The following is a 27,302-nucleotide window of genomic DNA, read 5'->3' as shown; positions in this document are numbered from 1 at the left end:
TCTACTAAAGGTTCACGAAGAGGTTCAGAAGGTTCTTTACCCCTAGAAGAAGATCTTTGTGAAAGAGAACCCCTAGTTCTAGAAGAGAGGCCAGAACTAGGCGAAGGAAAAGAAGAACCATGCAAGGATGAAGATCCCAAATTACGAAGCCTACCTCCTCTTCTGCTCCTACTGGGGACATCAGGGAAGTTATCAACTATGGGGATCCTTCTAGGGTTAGGGTGTGATGAAGACATGACAGTACGAGGAAGAAACGAACAAAGATTCAAGAACTGAATATTTTGAAAACTTTATGTGATAAAGACAAAGAAGAAAATTATATTTATACTACGAAGCAACCGTCAAAGGAAAAAGAGCACTGATGGAAAAGTCATTATGAGAACTGACTCTTCGTGATTAGTGAAGCTGTGAAAAAGCCTTAAAAAGTGATGTAACATCGTAGATCCAGTAGAAGGGTGCCACGTGTGAAGAGCATTAAATGGAAGTAACAAATGAGGTGTTGATTTTATTATAGCATTAATGGTGACAAAAATTTCCGTTTTAATGAATTCCACTTCTCAAATATTCAATTGATGAATAAATGGCAAGTGGGGGGACTATCTGTATTGGGAAAAAATTGAGTTTACATAATTAAGTGATTGGAAGATGACGTGTCATGACACGTAGATTGGTCAAAAAGTTATGATTGGCAAAGGGGCACGAGTTGCAACAGATATGAGCAGATACTCAAAAGATTCAATGCATGTACATGTTTAAGTCCAAAAATCAAAGAGGATGAATCTGACAGTTCGCGGGAGTATAGAAACAGTATTTAATGAGCCTTAAATACTAAAAACGTTAGAGAATTTGTATTAAATACAATGATTATGTAACGTAGCATTTAATGTCTTTAATTGCCTATAAGGCCTTATTATGACAAATGCAAAACACATATCTCCAAAGTAGTTATAAAAGGGAGAGAATTGATCAATTGTAAGAAAAAAAATATTATCTGAATCTACCGATTTACTTGCTTTTTCTTCTGATTCTATTGCTAGCCAAATTACTTTCTTTCATATATACTTTTGATTATCAGTAACCCGAGTTCTTCTAAATTAAAGCTTTGACCGAAATCTCATTTTTGGTTAAACAAGTGGTACTAGCTTAACATAGATTAAGCACACTAATGTACATTTGCATTAGCTTTGCACCAAGGCACAAAACTATTTCCATGTATTCTCCTCAAAACTTCAGAATAGTTACATACCTTTTTTTTTCCTCAAATAAATGAGGATATACATCCTAAACCAATTTGACGAACAAATCTGAGGAACTATCCTGTCTTTAATTATCTCCTAAACTTTGATATTTTATAAATTATTTCATGTCCAGAAAATACCTAATGAAAATATAGTAAGGAGTAGTAGTTATATCAACCTGTACCCTAGGTCTGGGAAGAAAATCATGTGTGCTGATGGTGTGACAAAAAGAAGCTAAGCTTTATTTTGAAGGAAAATAACCTTTGAAGCGCGCGGGGGGGGGGGGGGGGGATGTTCAACTGATGTTATTGTGTAGTTGAAATTGTTTCTGTATGTATACATATATATATGTATGTATACATATATATATGTATGTATACATATATATATGTATGTATGTATACATATATATATGTATGTATATATATGTATGTATGTATATATATGTATGCGTTGCACGTGTATCACATATAATGCAGACGATATAAATCATTCTACAACTGAAGTGTAACGAGTAACAAAAAGTTTGAAGTGAAAAAATCAAAAGCAACAATTAAACTCAAATATATAAGCAGTTCAGATAAGATAAAAACACTCAAGTAGACCAAATTAAAAGAGGGATGGTCCTTAATGGAAAAGGAAAATTTGCCAAATTCACAATGCTTGACAAATATCACGGAACCAAAAATAGAAGTCAAATAAAAAGTGATAAACTAAATTGAAGTGCTTACTCAACAATCAACATTGTGCACTTTTCTAGTTAACTTTGGAATATATATATACTAGTCTTATGTTACGCGTTGTCTCAATGAGTAAAAGATTTTTAAAAAGCGTACATATTATATTAAATATTGTGTTGGAGTTATAAAATAAAGTATTTATTCCAAGGGCGGAGCTAGCTGTGAGCTACGGGTTCGGCGGAACCTAGTAGCTTTGGTCCAAACCCTCTATTTGTCTTATGAAATTCATTGAACATGTACTAATTATTAATTTACAATCCAATAACTTAAAGGATTAGAACTACAAACCCATAACCTTCAAATTCTGGATCCGCCTCTGATTTATTCCTGAAAATGATGAATATTGATCCTATATTTATCATTCAATAAAAAAATAAACTAATCCAATAGAAGATCTCAATCTTCAGTCCTAATATTTAACTGAAACTGGTATAATTTTATTTGATATAAAATAGATATAGATTAATGCTTCGCACATATCGTGTTAGTCATTATAAAATTTATAGAAATATCTCTCTTTCTCATCTTTTAAATTTTGAAATTCATTAGGTAATTAAAGTACTTTTAGATACAATTTGTTTTGCCTTACTTTAATAAATAGTAATGGTTAAATATATTTGTAATTTTTAATTTGTCACTACATGTAAAATATTTTTATATAATCTAGTCGTTCAAACATGAGAAAACTCATTTTAAATCATAATAAATAAACAAATAAATAAAACTTGAATATATAAACCTTTTTTTAATGATTCTTGACTTACATAAAAGAATAGACAAAACACTGAATCTAGAAATCCTCTTAAAATTTGCAATAAAAACTTGGAAAGAACTTAAATTTACCGTGGAGATGAATCCTTGACAAAGTAATACGAAATATAATATAGTTATATTAAATAATTCAAATAAGGAAACTTTTTATATAAGGTAAAATTTAATTGATTTTGAAGTCTGATATATTACAATTTAATACTTAATTCAAGTAAGAAATAACTTTAAAAGAAAACTTTTAATTAATTTTAAAGTTCTAAATATTATGAAAGAAAACAAATTAAGTTTGTCACGGTGAAATATATTTTTAATAGGTGCCATTTAGTCCACAAGTAGATTTCTTCTAAAATAAAAGTAAAAAAAAAATATCCTTTAAAAACGAAGCAAAGTGGCAATCCCTAATTATCAAACAAAACAATCTAAAATAATGAAATAAGAATTTCCAACTTGAATACTATGTCAAATAGAAAAGAAATATGATCTTTTAGCTAATGATCTCCATCGATGCCACTATTTTAGTTTACATGTGCGTCTATAATCGATTCCTATTTAGATTAGGGCTTTTAAAATAATAACAACCGGAAGGGTTTTAGTTAATTTAGGCAAGGAATCTATATGAATAGAATTCTTAAATATTATTTTAAATTCACTCGATTTAAATTCCTAAATATTAGGAGTTTTACCTAATTTTAATAAGGAAATGATTTAATTCATAGGCCTAAATATTAGAGAAAATAATTAACAAATGATTATTTTGTCTAGTATAAAATTATTTTTTAAAGAATAAAAAAGATGAACAATATTTTACTAAGGAGTTTCGTGCTTTTAATATAGTATAGATAGATAGATATAGATAGATATATAAAAATTCCAAATTGAATTCGAATAACATGGGCTGTGTTCGAATATGTGATAAAACTGAACTTTTCTTTTGCTTGACTAGGAAAAGTTCTATCAAATCCAATGTCCTTGCCATTCCAAGCAATTTTATTTTAATTGTTGCTAGGCTTACTTTAAATTTGTCAAATCGATTGGTGCATGATTCTGCATAATATATAGTACTACTTTCTATGACCAACCATTGAAAGGACAATATGAATTAAAATAAATTTTCTTCCAGACAGGGGAGTGCCAAAACCTGAGGGGCTACAATTATTTGTTCTAACGACCAAGTTCCATATCATCTTTAACGCGTTACTAGATTCACTAAAATCAATCAAGCTTATCAAACTTTCCACATTACAAAATATTCCGTGTAAATTTAATGTAGCCTTTTCAAGTATTCCCTTCGTTCACTTTTATAATTTCATGTTATTCCCGCAATATTTATTACTCATTTCAAATTATTTCTCAAATCCAATAAAATATGCATTAATTAATATGGGCATTATGATAAATTATGCACTTCATTTATTATTTCTCAAGGAGCGTGAAAAGTCAAAACGTGTCACGTAAAGGTAAACGGAAGGAATAAACATTTTTAAGAGCCTTGTTCAAAGGAAATTTACAAATTTTACATTTTTATTTTTTGCTTTTATTTAAAAGATTAAAAAGATAAGACAAACATTGACATTTTGTGTTGGTGGGAGCTAGCGGATACCCATTGTGGCTAGACACCACCATTATAAGAAAAAATATCTATTCAAGTTGTGTTGACTTTGAGGGGGGAGGAGGAAGCACCCCAGAATTGGCTCCCAAACGAGACTAAACAACAATTTTCTTGTAGTGAAAGTCCAAATTCGATATCTATCAACAAATCAGACAGATTAGATAAAAGCAGTCTCACTAGAGAGATTACATGGAGAGCATATGCCAATTATAAAAATGTATGCACATTACACATGGATGATATTATATTATACACAGCTCTCAATTAATAAGTCTAATTAAATTCTTTTAATTGCAAATCTCGTTGATCGAAGCTGTTCCCACGACATACATTTTCTTCTTCCAATGCCATATTTCACTATACTATTATATAAATATGTAAAGCAACTAATACCTGCATTACGTTATTAGGATCTAAAGCTAGAGGAATTTACGAGAATCAAAGATATGGAACCAAAAACTGAGAAACTGAAGCTTCTTGCGGTATTGTTTGTTGTGGTGTTTCATATTTCCTCAAGAATTGCTCTCAATATTGGTGTCAGCAAAATTGTCTATTTAGTTTATAGAAATATCACTGCTTTACCTTTTTTTAGGACCTTTTGCTTATTTTCTTGAAAAGTGAGTACTAATTTCCGTTCCACACCTTGTGTTTTCCTTTTTGTCTTTTTAGTGTTTTCCTTTTTGTTTGGGATTTGACTTTCTGCTCTTGTGTTCTTGTTTATACAGGAAGGAAAGACCATCCCTCACATTTTCCCTATTGCTTCAGTTTTTCCTCCTTGGTTTTTTGGGGTAAGCAAGTAGCATCATAGTTTAACCACGCGCAAAGTCTCTCTATCTCTTTAAAGGGCAGTCTATACTAGTGTACAAGGCATATCCCTGCGTTCACGCCCAGAAAAGAGCCGTATTCCAAAGGTGTGATATAGACAACCTATTCTAATGCAAGTAATATATATATATAGCGGGTACTTCTATGGCTCGAACCGTATACCCTATAGGTCTTGTTCCGGAAAAAAAATTTGACGTCGATTTGTGCATGTCATCCTTGTCCAAGAGTCACGCTAATCTTCTTTCGAATTTTATCTAATGCTTGTCCCGAGGGACCACATAACTTCTTTTCTACTTACAAAAGTTTTTACTTTGATCCGTACGTGTTATTGTGACTTTCGCTTGGCTGTAATGACAATGTTCCGTTTCGTGCTTCACACAGCATCACAGCAAACCAAGGACTCTATGTCTAAGTCCAAAACTTAAATAATGGTATTTTGGACTCAAAATACCATTATATAGTTAAAAAAAAAAGTTATATTTCTAACTAAAACGCAGTATTATACTGTGTTTTACTTCAATTTGGGCCTACCAATATTCCCTATTCTTAGGATAACTGAAAATATTCATTTTTTTAATGTAAAGCGTAGTATTATACTACGTTTTACAATAATTTTTGGGTCCACCAATAAGTGTTCTGCGGATAGCTGACATAACAATAATTCAAATACATAAAGCGTGGTATTATACTGCGTTTTACATAAAAAATTCTGCACCTCAAGCTAGGACTTGCCTTATTTAAATGCGTTAGAATTTTATAAAAATCCATTCAAAATTTTCCTTCAAACTTCCGTTCATACTTCTCTTCTTGTTATCAAGCATTTTTTTTATAATGTCTGAAGAGCCAAAAATAAGGGTTTCATTATATTGGGGAGGGGGGTGGGTGTGAGGTTGTAATAGAGAATAACTCTGTGAGGTATAGTTCACCTCCACGGTGTCATGTTAAATTGTCGTTTACAATGGAGTACGATAAATTGGTATCGTTGTTACGTAAAAAAATGAGTGTGAGGAAATATTCGGTGAACTTTAAAGTAACCGGTAGATTTCCATATTCTGTGACTCCGCAGGGGTTTGCTTATTATTCTGAGTTTAACATCGAAGATGATGAAACTCTTAGAGATTTTTGCGGATTCCGGATGATTACAGGGAATTTATTATAATAAAATTGTTGGAAATGTACGTCAAGGTTGAAGACATTCCCAATAATGAGGGTGTGCATAGTAGGGATAACCCCCAGTCATCGGGTGGTTATTCTGGAGCAGTTTTTGCCGGACAGATTCCTGATGAAAGAGCTTGCATTGATTTAAACTTGTCACCATTGGCGAATGAGCAGCCATAAAATAATTTTTCGACTTTATATAATCCACAAGACGAATGGTAAACTTCAAGTTTTCTACGCTTTAGCGATTTTTATTTTAAGTCTTTTGAATTGGATTTGTATTAACACTCATATTTTTCATAGGGGTACCGTCTGGATATGAATTTTACAAGTTATGACCCCGCTCCTAGTTGGAATATGCGTAGTTCTGGCATGTTGGACCATGGTGGTCCATCCGGGAGTCATCACCAACAAGAAAATGTCCATCATAGAACGTCAACGCAGTACGACTTGTAAGTAAAGTGATATAGCTATATGTAAATTATTTATCTAGTTGAGTAGCTTATCATTTTGTTCTTTTTTATGTAGTGAAAACGAGCAACTTGATGTTCCTGAACTCATAGAGTTGCCCATAGACAACGTATTGACTCGTGATTTGGTAGATGCGCAGAGTCAGGAAGATGATAGTGATTATGACAACAATGCCGATGAGTCTGGAGATGACACACCCTTCCTTGATGAGGATGATGACGAGGAGGAAGTGGATGTTGTACCTGAGCTGACGAGGGAGCATGCTCCTCCACCTCCCGTTAGACCAAGAGTGTACGAGTCTCACGTGTCGTTTCATGAGCGGAATATTCCCTACCTTGATAATTTTCCAAGTATGCCGGACGTGGATGCCCTCACAAGGGATGATGATGAAATTCGGTCAGCAATTTAGGATGAGTCTAGACTAGAAGTGTTGGCAAAGGGTATGTATTTCCCTGATAAAGCTCACCTAATCAAGGCTGTAAAAATCTAAAACGTAAGAGAGTGCCATGAAATGATGGTAAGGGAGTCAACTACGGAGGTGTACAAGGCTGTATGTCGTAGAGACTTTATGGGTTGTCACTGGATGTTGCGTGCCAGCAAGAAGAAATCAAGGTTGTGGAAAGTGGGTAAATATATTAGCACCCACAGATGTGAAATGGACACATTCAATGAGAATCACTCCAACCTGGATGTAGACTTGATTTCTCTTGTCTTGATTCCATATTTGGAGGTGTCCATTAGGTTCAAGATTAAAGAGTGTATTGTAGCCATCCACCAGGAGTATGGTTGTACTATAACCAAAAGAAAGGCATATCTTGGGCGCAAATGTGCCTTTGAACTTATTTATGGTGACTGGGATAAGTCTTTTTCATATCTGCCCAAGTACATGGTTGTACTGTAACACTTTAACCCTGGGATTGTTGTTGAATGGAGGTGTGAGCGGAGTCCGGACAGACCGGAATATATTTTCAACTATGTGTTCTGGTCATTTAAACCCAGCAATTGATGGTTTTGTGCGTTGTTGTCCTGTAATTTCCATAGATGGTACTCATGTCTATGGAAAGTATGATATTAAGCTTTTCATTGCAGTTGCAGTAGATGCCAATGGACAAATATTTCCACTAGCTTTTGCCATTTGTGCCAACAAAAGCGAAGAGACGTGGATGCTTTTTTGCACCACTTGAAGCAGCACGTTGTCAAATAGCGTTCAGGTATTTGTCTAATATCTGATCGGCATAGTAGTATTTTAAGTTTTGTACTGCATTTGCCTGAATGGCAGGAACCCTATGCATACCACCGTTACTGTGTGAGGCACCTGAAGGCCAATTTCCAGAAGAAATATCACAAGGCCTAGCATGATTTAATGTGGATGGCTGCAACTGAGCACCAGGAGTGCAAATTTACGAGGCGCATGGAAGCGATCTGGCAGTTAGATCCACGAGCCTATACTTGGCTGATGGGACATGAGCTTTACATGTGGACATTCCATGCTGATGGTGGCATACGATGGGGAGCCCTGACTACAAATGTGTTGGAGTCATTCAACGGCATGTTGAAGACTTCCCGTGGATTGCCTGTCACTGCCATGGTCCGGATGACATTCAAACAGATTGAGGAGGGTTTGTTGAAAGGCATCGATCTGCATCGGTATTGATGGACAGGACATTCAATTTATGCCAATACCGATGAGAAGATTTGAGAAGTATAGGAGGCGAGCACATTAGCATTCATTTTTACAGTACGATCACGATCGGGGTATTTTTGAAGTTAAGACCGCTATCCGCAGACACCGCGGGAATAATTTACAGACGGTGAATGAAGCTAGCAGGTTGTGTTCATGTGGTAAATGGACCATCTACCACGTGCCCTACGCACATGCCTTGAATTGCTTTCAACAAGTTGGTTTAGGGGTAACCAACTATATTGATAGGCAATACAGTGTTGCTGCATATGTAGACACGTATAGTGGGAAGTTGTAGCCATTGGGTGCTAAGCATTATTGGCCGCCGGAACCTTTTAAAATGGTGTGTAACAAGGACTATTTGCGCAAGCTGCAAGTGCAAAAGAGAACATGTATACGGAACCAAATGGATGTTGGTGACACCGTTTATGCGCGTAAATGTGGCATATGCTCGCAAACAGGACACGGTCGTCGTAAATGTCCTTCAGGTGGTGTGCGTGGCAGTGGTAATCCAGCTCCTGGTGTAAGTTCATTGAATGTTCCCAACTATCAAGGACACACCTAGTCTTTTGTTTTCGTATTGTTTTTTGTAATACGTGTTTGTACTTGTATATGTTGCAATATCTATCAAATAAAATTATGTTCCATAATCTTGTTACATCTTATTTTTTAACATGATCTTTTGAATTGGGAGGCTGATATAGTAGTTCAAATATTCAACTTATTGGTGTTAGTAAAGAAGACCAATCTTAAAATTTAAAAAATACCTATAAAATCAAGACATCCTTTATTATCCTTCTTAAAATTTAATATGTAAAGCGTGGTATAATACTACGTTTTGTGTGTTGTCTTATCGGTCTGAAAAGGCTGAACTGACTGCGCAAAAGCTGTTTCGTTTCAGAAAAATTTAATATGTAAATCGTGGTATAATACTACGTTTTGTGTGTTGTTTTGTCGGTATGAAAAAGCTGAACCGACTGCGCAAAAGCTATTTCATTTCAGAAAAATTTATTATGTAAATCGTGGTATAATACTACGTTTTGTATGTTGTCTTGTCGGTCTGAAAAAGTTGAACCGACTGCGCAAAAGCTGTTTCATTTCAGAAAAAATTAATATGTAAAGCGTGGTATAATACTAAGTTTTGTGTGTTGTCTTGTTAGTCTGAAAAAACTAAACCGACTGCGCAAAAGCTGTTCGTTTCAGAAAATTTTAATATGTAAAGCGTGGTATAATACTACGTTTTGTGTGTAGTCTTGTTGGTCTGAAAAAAGCTGAACCGACTGCGCAAAAGCTGTTTTGTTTCAGAAAAATTTAATATGTAAAGCGTGGTATAATACTACGTTTTGTGTGAAATCTTGCCCATAAATAACGTGCGCATTCTAGTTATTTTCAGCGCTTAACAATAACCAATAGCAAATATTTCCATAAAACCAAGGTTTCTCTTTACGCTTTAACAAATGTCTCAACAACCCCTTTATATCCCAAGGTGCGAGTGCGGCAAAAAATGCATGATGCACGATTGTTGGGAAGAAGCTGGACGCCGCTACTGGGCATGTATGAATAAGTTTTATAGGCAACCTGACGAACCTACATGCAATTTTGAGGTATGGATTGATGAACCCTGTGAGCAGGAATACTACAAAGACAAGTTGTATTTTCTTCATAATTTGTGTACGAAGCAGTGGAAAAGAGAGTGTCAATCCAAGCAAGAAGTTGCGGAGTTGAAGGCAAAACTCAAGGAGGTGGAAGAAGAAAAAAACTGGAAGACCAACGCAAGTGGTTGGAGCAGAGAATACTAGGCGGTGGTGACAAAACAATGACATGTACGTGTTGAGCGTAGTAGTGTATCTTTATGTTTCCCTTGTCGTGTGTTTTCATTACTTGTACTGAATTTATGTTTTGTTAGGTTTGCTATTTTTGTGTTTGTGTCGTACTTTTAAAATAAAATTGTTGTTCAAATTCTGTTAAAATAAAATTGTTGTTAAAATACAATTCTTGTCATTATTTACATAATGTAGTATTTACACAAAATACAAACAAAAATAAATCAATGAGTCCCGCAGCCTGTGTGCTTCAGTGCAGCCTCTTACCTGAGTCGCATCCCTTGTCGCCTGGGTACACTATCAGTATCATCATCATTAAGTCGCATCTTTATGTGAGGATGTGTAGCAACATCGACAGTACAGCTGGCAGGATCGGTAGAAGGGGTTGTCGGGCCGTCAGCAACCTACCAAACAATTACTAAACTTAGCATATGAAAATGTATATTAGTAATGTACGTGTTAAGTCAAAAACATTTTCTCACCATGGTCTCGTTGGCCTCTTGAGTATAAGCATCTGTGGTGTCCTCATCATCGCATACAGTGGCCTTCGTGATGGGCTCGGATGAAGCCTTAATAAGAAAATTAAAAATTAATTTATGGTAAATCATTAAGGAAAAGAAAATAAATTGAAATTTTACAGTAATACAAGCATACCTGCGCCTGTGATAGATCCACATCAACCGTCGAGGATAAGCCAAAACTCAACCTATGCCGCCATCCACGTTTCGGGTCAGCCGATCCTCAGCTGCGGTAGATGGGCCTAAAAAGAACTGGTCTACATCTCCGTCGAATGTACCCGTGATCAACAATAGATATGATGGGATGACCTGCGATGCTAGCAGAGACAGCTGAAGGTTGTACAATGACATGCTGCTGGAAGGCTCGTCTAGCTAAGGGAAATAACCCGGCTGATCATCTCCAAGATCCTCATCAGGTGACTCAACAGGTGGGTCGACAGGTGCCTCAACTCCCCCTTGCTGGGGACCACTTCCTCGCCGTCCCCCGCGACCCTGTGGGGCACCCCTGCCTCGGGGACAGTCCTGCCTCGTGGAGTAGCCCTGGCTCGTGCCCGACCCCTGCCTCGTGGGATAGGCCTACCCTGATGGTGATGCTCTAGCCCCGCATACTCGGCCTCGTGATCCAACCTCCCGTCCTCTATGGCTCGCTACAAGGTCCGGAGAGCCAGCTCTTCCACCCGCTGGCCATACTCAACGACCACAGCATTGTCGGCATGTTGCTTCATCTCCTGTACTAATTGGTAGAACATGTGATGCCCAATAGCCTGCACAAGATTTAAAATATTAATTACATAGCGCTATATCACAGTTATAAGTGGGTTCCAACAATAACATACCAGTGCCTCGTGCCTCCCAGCGTATGGTCTGAACCGACCACTAGGTACATGAACGTGGTTCCCGATCATCAGTCGGGTGTGACGGCGGTACCATGACGTATAGAGCTCAATAGTCGCCACCTAGATCTGTGAAGGTGGTGGCGGAATCAGGTCCTCTCACTGCTCCTAAATAAGGAACTGCGCCTCTAGCCATCCTACAAATGTGTCGTCCACCCTCGAACGATCATCCCGCTGATAATGAGTAGCCACCCATCCAGGCTCCCTCGGTATAGTCTGGGGATGGTCAAACTGGCGAAGTACCCGCTCTGTGGCATGATGCTCCACAACATCGAGGCACATCAGCGGGACGAAAGTGCTCTAAGGCTGTCGGTCGACCGAGCAATAATCGGGCAGATCAGCTAGCAACTCGTTGTTGTATGGCGTCCGGATGAACTATAAAATAATAATATAAAAGTAAGTATGTGCAACACAAGTGAATTTATAATAAGTAAGTTTAGGTACATATTTACATGTGCGGCCTCTAGCAAATCTAAGACATCCCTGACAAGGGGGAGATTATGATAAGCATCACTGCCTCGGTAGTTCCCACACCGGAGAACCCACCTCCTAGTTAGAGGGAGAAACAGAGGTGCTACACCTAGATCTAATGGTGGTAGAAGTGGCTGCAATGGCGAGACTCGCTGCCAGGCCCAAACCTAAGATAAAAGGTTGACGTAAAATTTTAGAGTCATTTTGACTATATATAATTCAAAGTAATGAACAGAGTATTCGAATATGTTGTCACCTGTAGAAGCGGCAAAAAATCACATATGTCCACCTGGGTGCCCATGGTAGCCCAGCACATACTCTTGTACAGGTAGGCGAGAACAGCAGCACCCCAGCTGTACTGGGGTAACTCATCTAGCTACTGGAGATAATGTAGAAAGCGTATACTCACTAGATTTTCCGAAGTGTTCGGGAACAAGACACACCCAAAAAGCGTATACTCACCCTGTGGCCTAAAACTAGTATACTGCCCCAGCAAATCCAAATACTGGGCACGCATCATAGCTCGCATATACTGGAGCAGTGCAATGGCTAGTCCATCAACACGCAACCTATATAAAACCTGAACATCCTGAAGCGTGATGGTGGCCTCTCTAGTGGGTAGGTGAAAAGTGTGTGTCTCCGGTTGCCACCGCTCTATCAACGTCGTGATAAGAGACCAGTCGAGCTGCAGCGCCCAATCTCAAAATCCTAAGGAAGCTCGTAGCACACAGGCGATGGACTATGCGGGGATGGAAATCTCTTTGCCTCAAAAAGTCCCACAAGTCGTCCGGTCTCGTGGCACAGAGACTCTAATCCAATAAATGTCCCTCCCATACGTAGCCGGACCTATGGTCGTCCTGTAACACTAACATCTTACCTGAGGCTGGTCCAGGATGCACATGCGGCAAGTCCATGTCGTCTACTGTAATTTAAACAATATTAATTGTGTGTTTGTGTTATAATAATTAATATTTAATTATTTAATAGGACAGAGTATATAACTATGTGTTCCAGGCTTGATAATTGGGGCCTAGTAGCACCAAGCTATCCTGAATTCTTATGTGTGTCAATTTTAATATTTTTAGGATTTTGTTTGTGTTTAATAAATTAAATAATTAATTATTTAATTGGACAGAGTAAATATCTATGGATTCTATGCTCGATATTTGAGGCCCAGTAGTACCAAGCTATCCTTAATTCTTATGTGTGTCAATTTCAATATTTTTAAAATTTTGTTAGTTTAATAAATTAAATAATTAATTATTTAGTTGGACAGAGTATATCACTATGGGTTCCAGGCTCGATATTTGAGGCTCAGTAGCACCAAGCTATCCTGAATTCTTATGTGTGTCAATTTCAATATTTTTAGAATTTTGTTAGTTTAATAAATTTAATTGGACAGAATAAATTTCTATGGGTTCCAGGCTTGATATTTGAGACCCAGTAGAACCAAGCTATCCTGAATTCTTATGTGTGTCAATTTCAATATTTTTAGAATTTTGTTTGTTTAATAAATTAAATAATTAATTATTTAATTGGACAAAGTAAATATTTATGGGTTCCAGTCTCGATATTTGAGGTCCAGTAGCACCAAGTTATCCTGAATTCTTATGTGTGTCAATTTTAATATTTTTAAAATTTTGTTAGTTTTATAAATTAAATAATTAATTTTTAATTGGACATGGTATATAACTATGAGTTCCACGCTCGATATTTAATTTGACAACATATACTAATTTGTTAGTTCTGTAAGTTTATTTTATAAATTAAATAATTAATTTTGTAAAGTGTAATTGGATAGAGTTTGTAGTTAGTAGATACTTAAACTACAGAGACTCTACGCTAAAAGGCTCTATATTTTACTGCGCTAAAAGGCTCTATATTTTACTACGCTATAAGGCTCTATATTTTACTACGCTATAAGGCTCTATATTTTACTTCGCTAAAATGCTCTATATTTTACTACGCTAAAAGGACATTATTCTTTAAACAAATAAATAATCTAAACTAAATAAAAACAACAAACATATGAACGTAACATTCACGAAATTACATATAAAACATTAAAAAATATTTGTGAACGATTTTATTAGCAATAAAAATTATTTCTCAACTTTTAACTATTTTTTAAAACACTAATAATTTAATCCGGGTAAAAATAACATACAAATTTAATCGCAAACATAACACAAATCTACGTGGAAACGCATTCAAGAAAACAAATATGCATATGCTCTACGAGTTTCGATATAAACTAAATCGGAATACCTTGATTTATGTTTTTTGAAATATCGGAAATTTAAAATTTTGAGCCCGAAAGAAGGAATTCACAACAATCGAAGGCTTGGGTTGTATTCGGGACCTACGCTCTTCACTTTTTGTGTGATGGGTGGGCCCAAGGATTTTATTTTTTTTTAATCGGAGGGGGGGACCAGCAGAAAGGGGGGTTTAAAATAGAACCAGTGGTTCTGTCGTGGGGAAGAAGACGGACTTATATTTTTTTATAGGAAAACGCAGTATAGTACTATGTTTTCCTAAAACGTAGTACTATACTGCGTTTTCCTCTAAAAAAAATAAATTATTAAATAAAATGTAATATTATACTGCGTTTTACTTTAACGGCTAACTTTCCATTAAACTAAAATGCAGTATAATACTGCGTTTTAGTTGGAAATGTAACTTCTTCTTTTTTTACTGTATAATGGTATTTTGAGTCCAAAATACTATTATTTAAGTTTCGGACTCCTCTATATCTTAGGGATGTATTATACATCACCTACATTTGGATCAGCTATACATAACTCAATTCCTGCATTTACTTTTGTCATGGCTTCTGTTCTGACGTATGATATACTAGCTGTTCATAAAATATCATGTAGATCACTAGCTGTAACTGTTGATTCTTGTATTATTTCATACTAAAAAGGCAGTCAGTGCACTAAGCTTCTGCTATGCGCGGGTCCGGGGAAGGGTCCGACCACAAAAGTCTATTGTACGCAGCCTTACCCTGTCTTTCTACGAGAGGTTGTTTCCACGGCTCGAACCCGTGACCTTCTGGTCACATGACAACAACTTTATCGGGTATTATTTCATACTAATTCATCAATATAAAGTGTATGCCTGTTGTATATCTCAGGCTAGAAGAAGTGCACTTTAAGAGGAGGGATGGCATGGCAAAAATTCTGGGAACCATAGCAAGTATTGGAGGTGCAACTATAATCACTCTATACAAAGGCTCTCCCCTTTTAAAATGAAGCAATTTTTTTGCAGATATAATTACTTCTCCAGAGAAAATGCTGAATAGGATATGGGGTTGTGTTTACTTCATTGGTCAGTGCTTATCATATGCTGGTTGGATGGTGGTTCAGGTAGCCCTCGAGATCATTAACATTGTTAAAATACTATGACAAGGAAATTTATTAGAAGTTACCACGTAGCTGCCTGATTGTGGAATTACATTGTATTTGTTGTTGTTATTACCACATAGCTGCTTGACATAACTTTACTAGAGTAAATGACCATTTGTATACCATCATTAGTTCTTATGAGTTTTAGTCATGTCACAACATTTACTTTGGGTTCAATGTAGAATTTTTTATCTTGCCGAGATTTATATTCCAGTAGAAGATCAAGAGAATTTCTAGTGTTAGAGAAGTTTTGTTTCCTTTTATCAGGTTTTATTTTATCCTAATATTGGACGAAGATGAGCCTAAATGGAGTGACCATTTGAAATTATGGTATAATTGTTTTTGTTTTTGTATTGTGTCTCATGAGACTTGATAAAATATGCAGGTTCCTCTGATGAAAAATTACCCAGCAAAACTGTCACTTTCCTCATTTACATGCTTCTTTGGATTAATACAGCTCCTAGTTATAGCAGTTTTTATAGAAATGGGCATGAAACATTGGCATATTCAGTCTGTTGAGGTGGTTTTTATGATTCTATATGTTGTAAGAACCCTAAAACTGAAATCATCCACTATATTTCTACTTGACTTAAGATGGCACCAATGAGCTAATATTTTGAGTGCTCAAACTGTGACATTGTATTAGGGTATTGCCAATTCCGGAATTGTATATTTTCTAATGACTTGGTGCATTCAGAAAGGAGGGCCAGTTTTTGCAGCCACTTGCCTGCCTGTGCAAACAATTTTAGTTGTTGTCATGGCATTTATGTTTCTTGGTGATCAGTTGTACTCAGGCGTGTAAGTCAGATATAAATGGGAAAAGAATAATCAACATATGTTATGATTCTTGATCAATTTCAAGGGGCACTCATGTTTATTGACAATTAATTGTATGCAGGGTATTTGGGGGAATTCTGATTGCGGCTGGGCTTTACCTAGTCTTATGGGGTAAAACTGTAGAGGAAAAATTTGCTAACCAAGATGACGAAGCGACGACATTGAGAACACAGCTTCTTGATCATAAACAGGGAAGAATACCATGTTACAGCTCACACCCCAAAACAATTCTTCTGCATACCTGATCTGGGAGAAGACTGCTGTTATTATTATGCCTGTATTTGTAAATAATGATTCTGGAAATTAGAACGTTAGCTTATAAACGTAAATATAAATAAAATAGAAATTAATTCGAGCCCACTAAATTCACAGTGTTTCCTTAAGGAATTTAATCCCCTCCTAGTACCCAAGGTTATGGATTATTTCCTCCCAGCATAGAACGAACTACACACTGGTGTAGCGGTACTTCAAACCCCAGTGTTTCAGCGAATACAAAGTTCGACAGCAAATTACACTTACAGATGCTTTGTTTGTAGTTTAAAACAATGCATTACAAGGGAGGAAAACTCAGAAGTCGAATGGAAATTCTGAGAGGAAGGAATACAAATTATAGCCAACGTTGAGTTTTCGGTGAAGAGAAGATCAATAGCTCTCAATTCTGTTTCGGTGTGTCTTCAACAAGTTGCTTGCACCATCTATTTATAGTGCAGTTAGCTGCTGAACACGGACCCGCTGCCACTCATTTAATGGAGCACTTGGCCATGGTGGACGGAGCACCAGGCTGCTAACTAATGGAGCAATCACTTGCTATTATGGAGCAAGCATTTGGAAATGGTGGGAGATTGGAACATATCCGTTACAAACACGGATATTATTACGTTAATATTTACTATTAACAAATAAATTTGGTCCAAAAAATTAATCAATCAATCGTTTGACCAAATCCGAAGCCGAAGCCGAAGCCGAACTGAGCGAGCGAGCGACGATGGCGCGAGGCTTGCCTTCTTCCTAACTCTTTAAGAGCTACATGAAGTGCATTTGTATATAAACCTACCAAACTCCTTTTCCTCTACCAATGAGGGACAATGTCTCATTAAAAGGAGAGGGAAACTTAAAATTTTACTCAAAATTTTCATTTCCCTCCATTTCCCATTCACCCTCTTTTTAATACCTTTCTATATTAAAAAGAAACTCAACAATCCCCCACATGAATGGGGAATGGCTATATCACGAAAGTATGCATGAAAAACTTGTGTAATTTGCAAGCAAAGATTAATTACATCTGGATAAGTAGGTTTCCCTTTGAACTTTCCGTAGTGAACTTATGTCGGATATACTCGGTCAATCGGTAGATTTGATATCTTTGAACCGTCGAACTTTAGTGTATACCTAGAAAACCATAAGTCACACAATCAATCCATTAACCGTCTTTGGTTCTCATTGTTGCGTTTTTTTCAGCCATGAACACTGCTTGGTTTCATAGGTGCGTAGAGAATTGGCCTTGCAAAATTCTCCTTGAAGCGGCTAACACTCCGTAGATACACTATTTGATATACCCTGTATCAAATTTAGAAATCATTAAAAAGGCTTAATGTTTTATTCTTGGTACTGAACATTGTGTCATCACGAGAATGGACTAAAAAGTTTTGTTGACAATGTTGAACCGTCATTAATGACTTTGTTTGATCTCCTTGAACCTAGATCTTGGGATCTTCAGTCTTCAAGGTAGAGTTATAGCCACAATGACTTGTTCTCGGTCATAGTCTCATTCCCCTCAATGATTTCTCAACTACCTCTCTAGTTAGGCCTTTTGTAAGTGGATCCGACACATTATCACTTGACCTTACATAGTCAATCGTGATAATTCCTCTAGAGAGTAGTTGCCTAACGGTTTTATGTCTTCGTCGTATATGACGAGATTTACCGTTATACATAACACTCCCAGCTTGCTGCTTGGATATCACAATGTATGCATATTGGTGCCAACGGTTTAGGCCAAAATGGAATGTCTTCCAAGAAATTCCGGAGCCATTCAGCTTCTTCACCGGCTTTATCTAAGGCTATGAACTCAGCCTCTATTGTAGAGCGGGCAATACATGTTTGTTTGGACGACTTCCAAGATACCGCTCCTCCACCAATAGTGAATACATATCCACTTGTGGACTTTGAATCAGTTGAACCGGTGATCCAATTTGCATCATAATATCCTTCAATCACCGCAGGATATTTACTGTAGTGCAAATCAAAGTTTTGGGTATGTTCTAAACATCCCAAAACACGTTTCATTGCCATCCAGTGAGATTGACCTGGATTGCTCGTGTATCGACTCAGTTTACTTATAGCACAAGCTATATCTAGTCGTGTACAATTCATGATGTACATTAAGCATCCCAACACACGAGCATAATCCAATTGTGATATGTTTTGGCCTTTGTTCTTTGCTAATGCAAGATTCACGTCAATTGGAGTCTTTGCAACTTTAAAGCCTAAGTGCTTGAATTTTTCAAGTACTGTCTTAATATAATGAGATTGTGACAATGCCAGACCTTGAGGAGTCTTTTGGATCTTAATCCCCAGAATTAAATCTGCAACTCCCAAGTCCTTCATATCAAACTTGCTAGTTAGTATACGCTTAGTCGCATTTATGTTGGCAATGTCATTACTCATTATCAGCATATCATCCACATATAGGTGTAAGCACGTGATTTTTTCCCTATATGAGAATTACTCCCAAAAAATTCAAAATAAAACAATTTTCCTTTTGTGTGCAATTTTGAGAATTTCGTGGCATTTTTGGATAATTATTTGTATTTGTCTGTGCATGTTTATTTGTTAAATTAATAAAAAAAATACAAAAAATATGTCGCATTTGCATTTAGGATTTAATTCTACAATTATGAGCAATTAAGTTTGTTTTACAAGAACAAAGAATCATAAAAATAATGTACGTTGCATTTTTAGCATTTAATGTCCAAATTGTGTGATTTTATCATAATTGCTATTTAATTGTGTGTTAATTGTTATTGAGAATTAATTTGCACTTTTATAAATTAATTAAGTTCTATAGGATAATTTAGGATTTTTAGAATTTAATTTTAGCTTAAGAAAAAATAAAAGAAAAAAAAAGAAGCATGGGAAATAAGAAGAAAATCGGATTGGGCCACCTTTTAATTTATCAACCAAGCCCAAACCAAATAAACTCCTACCGGGTCGACCTGACCCGGTCCGCCCCATAACCCCAAACAAACACCCCCCCCTTCTTTCATTTTTCATTTTTTTTGAAAAAAAAAACAACCTAAAAACCCCTAAAAGCCATCCGCCCCCCCCCCCCTTCTTCTCCTTCTCAAAACCACCCCCTACTCCTACTCCCTCCCATGGCTGCCCCTTCTTCCACCTCTCCAACTCCAGCTCCAAACGACCTCACCATCCATGGCTGCCCCTCCCTCCTCCGCTCACCACTGTCCAAACCCCCCGTCCGCCATTGACGAGCAGCAGCAGCTTCATCTCACGCTGCTGCGTCGACCAACCCCCCCTCCCCGTCCGCCATTGACGAGCAGCAGCAGCTTCATCTCACGCTGCCTCGTCGTCCACCCAAACCACCCGTCAATGACGCTGCCTCGTCGTCCACCCTCGACCAGTTCACGACGCAGCCATGAACGACCACGTCGAGCTCAAACCATCGTCGAGCTCCAACAGCTTCACTTGCTGCTTCTTCTTCTTCATTGCTTCTGCTCCATCTCCTCGTCCCAAACGACCAGCAGCTCGACCAGCCTCACGCAGCAGTGAATGACCACGTAGAGCTCAAACCATCGTCGAGCTCCATGAGCTTCACCTGCTGCTTCTTCTTCTTCATTGCTGCTGCTCCATCTCCTCATCCCAAACGACCAGCAGCTCGACCAGTCTCACACTGCTTCATCGTCGTCTTCGTGGTCGAGTTCTTGTTCGTCTTCGTCGTCCAACTTCATCGCCTGAAATCAACCGGAAAACATACAAAAAATTTCGGGCAGATTTGTTTCCGTTCGAGTTCGTAGTTGGTCATTTCCGGTTAGTTGGTTTAAGTTTCATTTCTGTCCATATTTTGTTTGATATTCTCGGATCTGAAATCAGTATATGTTTGATTCTTTTCTTGTTCTTTATTTTTCATTTTTTTGATTATTTCTTCAGTTTGTTTTTATTCATTCGTTCTTGTTTAATTTTAATATAGAAGTGTGTTAGTTTAATTACTTAAATCCTTTATCTTGGTTGTAATGTTGTTAGATTTAATTTGAAGTTCAATTGATTATTGAGTTTGGTGATTTGAATTTACTTGTTTGTTATGTTCAATTTGTTACTGTTATTAAATATGAAAGTATGTTTGTTGTTAAAAATGTTGTTCAGTCAAAATGATTTCAGTTGTTTCTTTATTGTTCATCATATGGTTTGGTTTCGTGAATCCTTAGTCTTTGTTTTGATGATATTTGACATAATCTGAGTTTCTAGCTTAAATTTGTTGATAAAATTTGATTAGGAATTGGTTATAGCTGTTGTATTTTGGTTAATTGATTAGGTGAATTGGTTATAACTGATTAGGGTAGAACGGTAAATTGCAGTATTTTCAGGGGTAGAATGGTAATTTCAGTAGTTTCAGGGGCATTTTCGGGATTTTAAATTTTAGTAATTGATTAATTTGAGTGTTCTGTCCACTAAGCGCTAATATATTAAAATAATGCATAAAATAATACGTAGTGGGGGACAAGACATAATGGTAGGGAATTAATACATTGTTTAATATAGTGGGGGGCAAAGCATGCGGTAGTGGGGCAATAAGGGAATTAAATAAGGAAAAAATATGTGTTAGTGGGAATTAATACATTATTTAATATAGTGGGGGACAAAACATTAGGTAGTGGGATTCAAAAGGGGTATGGGTAGAAGATGGTGGGATTTAATTTAAAGGCTTCTGTTTTTGGACATAAATAAGGGAAGTTTGGACAGAATTAGAGGGGACTTGAAAAAAAAAACTTGGAGAGTTAGAATTAGAGAGTTTAAAAAAAATATAACCAATTAAAGATTTTATCATCAAAAAAATTCAAAGCTTAAGTTGAAAAGATAACCGATTTGTCAACTTAAGAAATTCAGTCTTTGAGAATTAAAAATTGAAAGTGAAGCCTTTCTTTACTACTGAGAATCAGAATATTGTTACTGCTTCTGTGGTTTGTATTTGGGTACTACTGATTTTCAGATTGGTTTTTTCCTGGGTTTTCTTTTGGTTTTGGAGTGTTGTTTCACTGAATGCTTGGGTTTCTGGTATTGGTGTTGCTGTCGGGTTATTTTTGAATCTATTATTGGATGTGGAATCAGCTCTGTTGGTTTTAAAATCCATCCCTGGGTGTTCAATTTGCTACTGTTGTTGCTGATTGTTCTTGTTGCTTTGCTACTGCTGATCTTCCTTTTCTTTTACTTCCAATACCAGGTACATGGTTGTAACCTTGTCGATATAGTAAGCTGAAATGTGAAAGCATGAATACATATGAAGAATGGAATTTTGAAGTTTTAATTTAGTTTTTTCTTTGTTTCTTTTACTGATTTTATTTAGGCTATTTCATGTATTAATATTCTGTAAATTTCTGTCGCTTTGCATAACTAGGCATCTTGTAGTGATGTATTAAATAATACTCTGCTTTAGTTTGGATATTAGGTAGTATATGTTTAAGCATGTACTGTTAAACTGTTTAATAATTGGAATAAGAGGAAAAAACAAAAGTTGGTCTTTAGTGAATCGGCTCGGCAAAACTGGTTAGTTCACTAGCTATGAAGGTTTTAATATTGTCAATAGTAGGTTAATCGTGAATATGTAGCTAAATTTAGTTAAAACATGAATTTAAATTAATTTTGTGAATTAGGCATTATGGCATGATTTGAGTTCAAACAAGACGAATTAACGTTTAAATTTAATAAACTTTCGAATATGCATAAGTAATTAAGATTGATTCTAATTTCAAATAGTTGTAAATAATTAATTTCAACGTTCAAGTCATCTAACAATGCGAGTTTAATCTAGTTATAGGATAATTAGTTTCTTTTGAATATATTATTTGTCGATTTCGTATTTTATTTATAATTTCAATTTTAGTAATATTCCTTTCCGATTAACATTTGTCTTAACCTATCATTTAATATGTTACGCCTTTTTTTAAGCATGTAATTAATTAGGATTTTCTCTTTTATTTTAGAGACGAATTTAATAGAAATGTAGTCACTTTAGGATATCCTTAAAATAAATGAGGCGTGCTTCGCCAAAATAAATCACAAGTTGTGGGGCCCTCTATACGTGTTTGTAAAGTTACATAGATTCTGGGACGGGCCGTTTAGCAAATTTCACGGCCCTACCCAAAATAATGATACGCTAGTCGCTTTAGGCACGTATTTAATAAGGTTATCTTCTTAAACTCGGGTGCACATTTATGTGACCCAAATCCAAATCTCAACAGAGTTGAAATGTGCCAACAACTACGGGTGCATTGATGTGACGTGGTTCGAGATGTATTTTCACGATGTTGCAATTTTCGATAAAAACAATAATAATAATAATAATAATAATAAAAGCGGTAAAGAGTTTAAAATTCGCACATATGTTCATAATTGTATAAAATCAGACAATCAAGCCGAATATGACAGTTAAGCGACCGTGCTAGAACCACGAAACTCGGGAATGCTTAACACCTTCTCCCGGGTTAATAGAATTCCTTATCCGGGTTTCTGGTGTGTAGATTGTTAAACAGAGTCATTCTTTTCCTCGATTCGGGATTCAACCGGTGACTTGGGACACCATAAATCTCCCAAGTGGCGACTCTGAATTAAATAATAAGTCCCGTTTCGATTGTCCTTTAATTGGAAAAACTCCCTTTACGTCCCTTTGCGGGGGCGTAGGTGAAAAAGGAGGTGTGACAGCTCTGGCGACTCCGCTGGGGAGTTTAAACCCAGAATCTCTGGTTCAGGGTTCAGAATTCGAGCTTAGATGAATTTTTATATTTGGCTTTATTTATTATTTGATCTTATTACATGTTTTGGCCTAAATGTGCAAAATGATGCTTTTTACCGCTTTGATATTATTTGAACTGTACATATAAACTGTGCCGAAACCTTCTCTTCTCACCTCCGGGGATGTGCTTACTGGTTGAGACTCCCTATTCTGTTAGTGTCATACCCTGAAATAAAAGAGGCTCGGAAAGTTTCTAAGCCGGCTGGCCTTTTGGTTCCCGGAAAGGAGCTCCTTCCTCAACTCGAGTTATACGCTCGGGTACACTGTCTAGAACATATACCCAGGTTAAACCTAGAATAACTTGACTTCATGTCGGATCCCTAGTAGGAACGTTTATTTGCATCATGTTGCATTTGACTTAGGGGACTCAACATAGGGGTTGGGTCCGTCTAGGACAAGCAACCTGAAATGAAAAAGACCATCTTGATGCATCTTGTTTGTTTTGCACATTTATTTGCTTCAGATCTGCATGCTGACCGACTTCTGAAATCGGGATTTTTTTTAAAAAAAATTAATAATAATAATAATAATAATAATAATAATAAATTGTGAAAAAAAAGAAAAAAAATATAGCAGTGTAGGGAGATAACTACTTATTTTTAGAAAAAAAATAAAACCAATGTCCAAGTAGTGTCAAAACCCTGCCGAAATTTTGAAAAATGAAAAAAATAAATTTTTTTTAGTTTGATTTATTTGAAAAGAAAGGAGTCTTGTTTACAAGTTTAGTTTATGTTGGGCGAACTACGCCGGTTTGATTTTCACAGGGCGTGAGATACGTAGGCAACCCTCGTCGGGTCCAACCTCCCATTTTTGCAAAAATAGCCGGGAAAAAAAATGTCAAAAATTTTAATTTTTCGTCATAGAGTTGGGTGATGCTGTTTTTGTCAAAAATAGTCGAATGTTCCCAAAAGGGACGCCGGAAGGCTGACTTTGCATAAACGGCCACTTCTGTCATTTTTTGGATTATTGATCGGTTGACTCACACAACCTTAAAATCTTCGTCCCTGAAGTGCTGAAAGGTCGTGTTCGGAAAATCGGGTCTTTCTTTTATGAAAAATAATCAAATCGTTTTGAGTCAAATAAATTTTCTTTTGTTTAATCACATTAATAAATGTGCAGAATAAGCACGACTCAAAATGAACCTTTTTCAATCATGAATAAAATCCCCCTCTAGTTGCGGCTATGGTGGAATGATTTAGACCAATAAGGGCGAGACAAAGTCAAGAAACATCTGAAAGGTCTCACAAGTTTGTTGGGTATCAGGCCTCGAGAGGATATTATAAGGGCACTAGTCACTTACTGGGACCCGGCGCACAATGTCTTCCACTTCTCAGACTTTGAACTCACCCCGACTTTAGAGGAAATAGCAGGGTACATCGGCAGTGCTGAGGTTCCGTTGAGGCGTAAATACCTGGTTGCTCCAAGAGCCGTAGCGGTGCACCGGTTTTTGGACTCATTAAAGATAGTCAGAATGATCCATAACCCAGACTTGGCAAAAGGTTTTTGCACTCTGAGCTTCATATACCAAAGATACGGCCACATAGGAGGATTCGACAAGCCAGGAAACAAGTTGTGCAGCAAAAGTAACCGTCGAAAGTGGGATGAACATAGACGGGTTGCTTTCATGATAACCTTCTTAGGGCTTTTAGTGTTCCCAAGAAAAGACGGGAATATTGACATAAAGATAGTTGGGGTCGTCAGTACTTTGCTCACTCAAGATGACAGCACACTTGCGCCCATGATTGTATCTGATATCTTTCGAGCTCTCACGACCTGCAAAGCCGGAGGGAACTTTTTCGAAGGGTGTAACTTGTTATTGCAAATGTGGATGACTGAACACCTATGTCACCGAGCCCAGTTCCTGAGCTATGGATCTTCTGAGAAAACCTGCATAGAGGAGTTCTACACCAGAATTAATGAGGTCCGCTTACCTGAAGGATTCTCGGCATGGACCTCATACTTTCGGACCCTCAATGCCAGTCAAATACAGTGGACACTGGGATGGTTACCGATCGACGAAGTCATATATATGCCAGCAGCTAGGCCTCATTTCCTCTTGATGGGGCTTAAGAGCATTCAACCTTATGCGCCTTATCGGGTTTTGAGGCAACTTGGGAGGTGTCAGATAGTGCCGAAAGATGAGGACCTGAGCACCCAAGTGATTGAGATCAGTTCCGATGGTCAGTTTCCTAAAGCAAGGGTCCGCCAGATTTGGAGCCAATGTCAATACTTGGAGGCAAATACTTGTGTATTGAATCGGGCAAGAGGGGAAGTATCACCCGGATATCAGGCTTGGTACAAAGGGGAAGTGTCATCTAGAAGGCCGGTTAAAAGACCTCACCTTCAAGAGTTTGCCAAGTACTCACAAAAGCATTGGGACTGGTTGGCTAAAGAATAAGAATACAAGGCCACAATAGGCAAGTTGAAGCAGCAGGTCACAGATCTTCAGTTTGAAAGAGAAATTCAGACCGCAGCCGATGAAGGGGACAAAAAGAAATCAGCCCAAGAAAATGACTCTCTTAGAGCTCAAAATCGACAAGTCATAATGGATGCTGACAACCAACGGAGAAGCCGGTCCGATAAAAGGCTGATAGCAGGGTTAAGGAATCAGGTCATTGAAAGCCGAAAAGACTTGGAAAGATCCGAGGCTAGCATAGAAAGAATGCGGGCCAGATGGGCAAAAGGTGCAGCAGCATGGAAAAAGCACCTATGGCAAGTGAGAAGGGATTATGAAGGGAACATTGAAATATTAAGAGAAACAAATTCCACTCTTAGAGATCAGGTCCTTAAACAAGCCCGAGATGCTAGAACGGACAGGGAGCGCTGCTATGATTTAATAGCCCGAATGGAAAAACAAATGGAGAGATTACAAGATCATCTCGTTGACAAAACTCGAGTATTGGGATTAAAAAATCAACTAATAGAACAGCTGTGTATGGAAAAGGATAGAATCAGGGGTAGGATCAATGAGATTGGTCACTACATCACCACGAGGTGCCTAACCTGCGAGGAAATGCCCCGTGATACCCTTTTTGCCTCAATCATGGGTTGTGTCCACCGGATCATGGAGGAATTAAAAAGCTTGCAAAGAGGCCTTGCACCAAAGCCTGCAAAAAGGCCGAACGATGCCTCGCGGGCACCAAATTCAAGGCCCTAATGTATCCCTAATTCAAGTCTGCATTGTTGTTTTCAAAATTTTGTTGTCTGCCCTTCTGTTCTCTTTTCATATCAAACAATGTTAATAGTGTGGAGTCTTTATTTTGTTTGTCCTTTTTCAAATAGGTAGCTTGTAATAGCATATTTTGGTAATAAAATAAAATAAAAATTGTGTCTTTATTTTACTTGTGGCAGAACTACGCCCGGTCTAATTCATGCGGGGACATGATACGTAGGCAATCCACATAAGATTCGACCGCCACTAAAAAAAGGGAAAAGGCAAAGTGAATACATAAGCAGGAATGACGCATGCAATCGAAGCAAAAACATGTTATAAATGGTTAAACTGCCTAGGAACATTGCATTCCCCAAATGTGAAATTGCAATATGTGTTAAAATCTAACGGTAACAAGTTTGTTGTTTATATCAGAGAAAGAGATTTCAAAATAGTTAGCTCGTTAGAACGTTCTGGCAGATTACCATTACCACACAAGATCAAAATGGCTCATTCCTGAAAGTATGTCTGGTTCGGACAAAAGTGTTGAGGAGGAAAAGACGGAGATGCAAATGATGAAGGAGGAAGTAGACAGGTTGAGACAAGAGATAGCTGGGATGCACCTAGCCTGGGCTAAGGGACAAACACCACCAATACTTCCCCTACTCCTACCCTTTCACCAACTCGG

At 37.2% G+C, this 27,302-nt stretch overlaps 1 pseudogene; it reads left to right on the top strand.

Annotated features, from left to right (window-relative positions):
* Nucleotides 1-4,804: 4,804 nt before the first annotated feature.
* On the top strand, nucleotides 4,805-16,687 carry LOC104223167 (WAT1-related protein At3g18200-like; annotated as a pseudogene).
* Nucleotides 16,688-27,302: the final 10,615 nt, after the last annotated feature.

This window comes from Nicotiana sylvestris, chromosome 6 (genome assembly GCF_000393655.2).
Source record: "Nicotiana sylvestris chromosome 6, ASM39365v2, whole genome shotgun sequence".
Classification (NCBI taxonomy): domain Eukaryota; kingdom Viridiplantae; phylum Streptophyta; class Magnoliopsida; order Solanales; family Solanaceae; genus Nicotiana; species Nicotiana sylvestris.
This window is presented reverse-complemented; position numbering and strand designations above follow the sequence as displayed.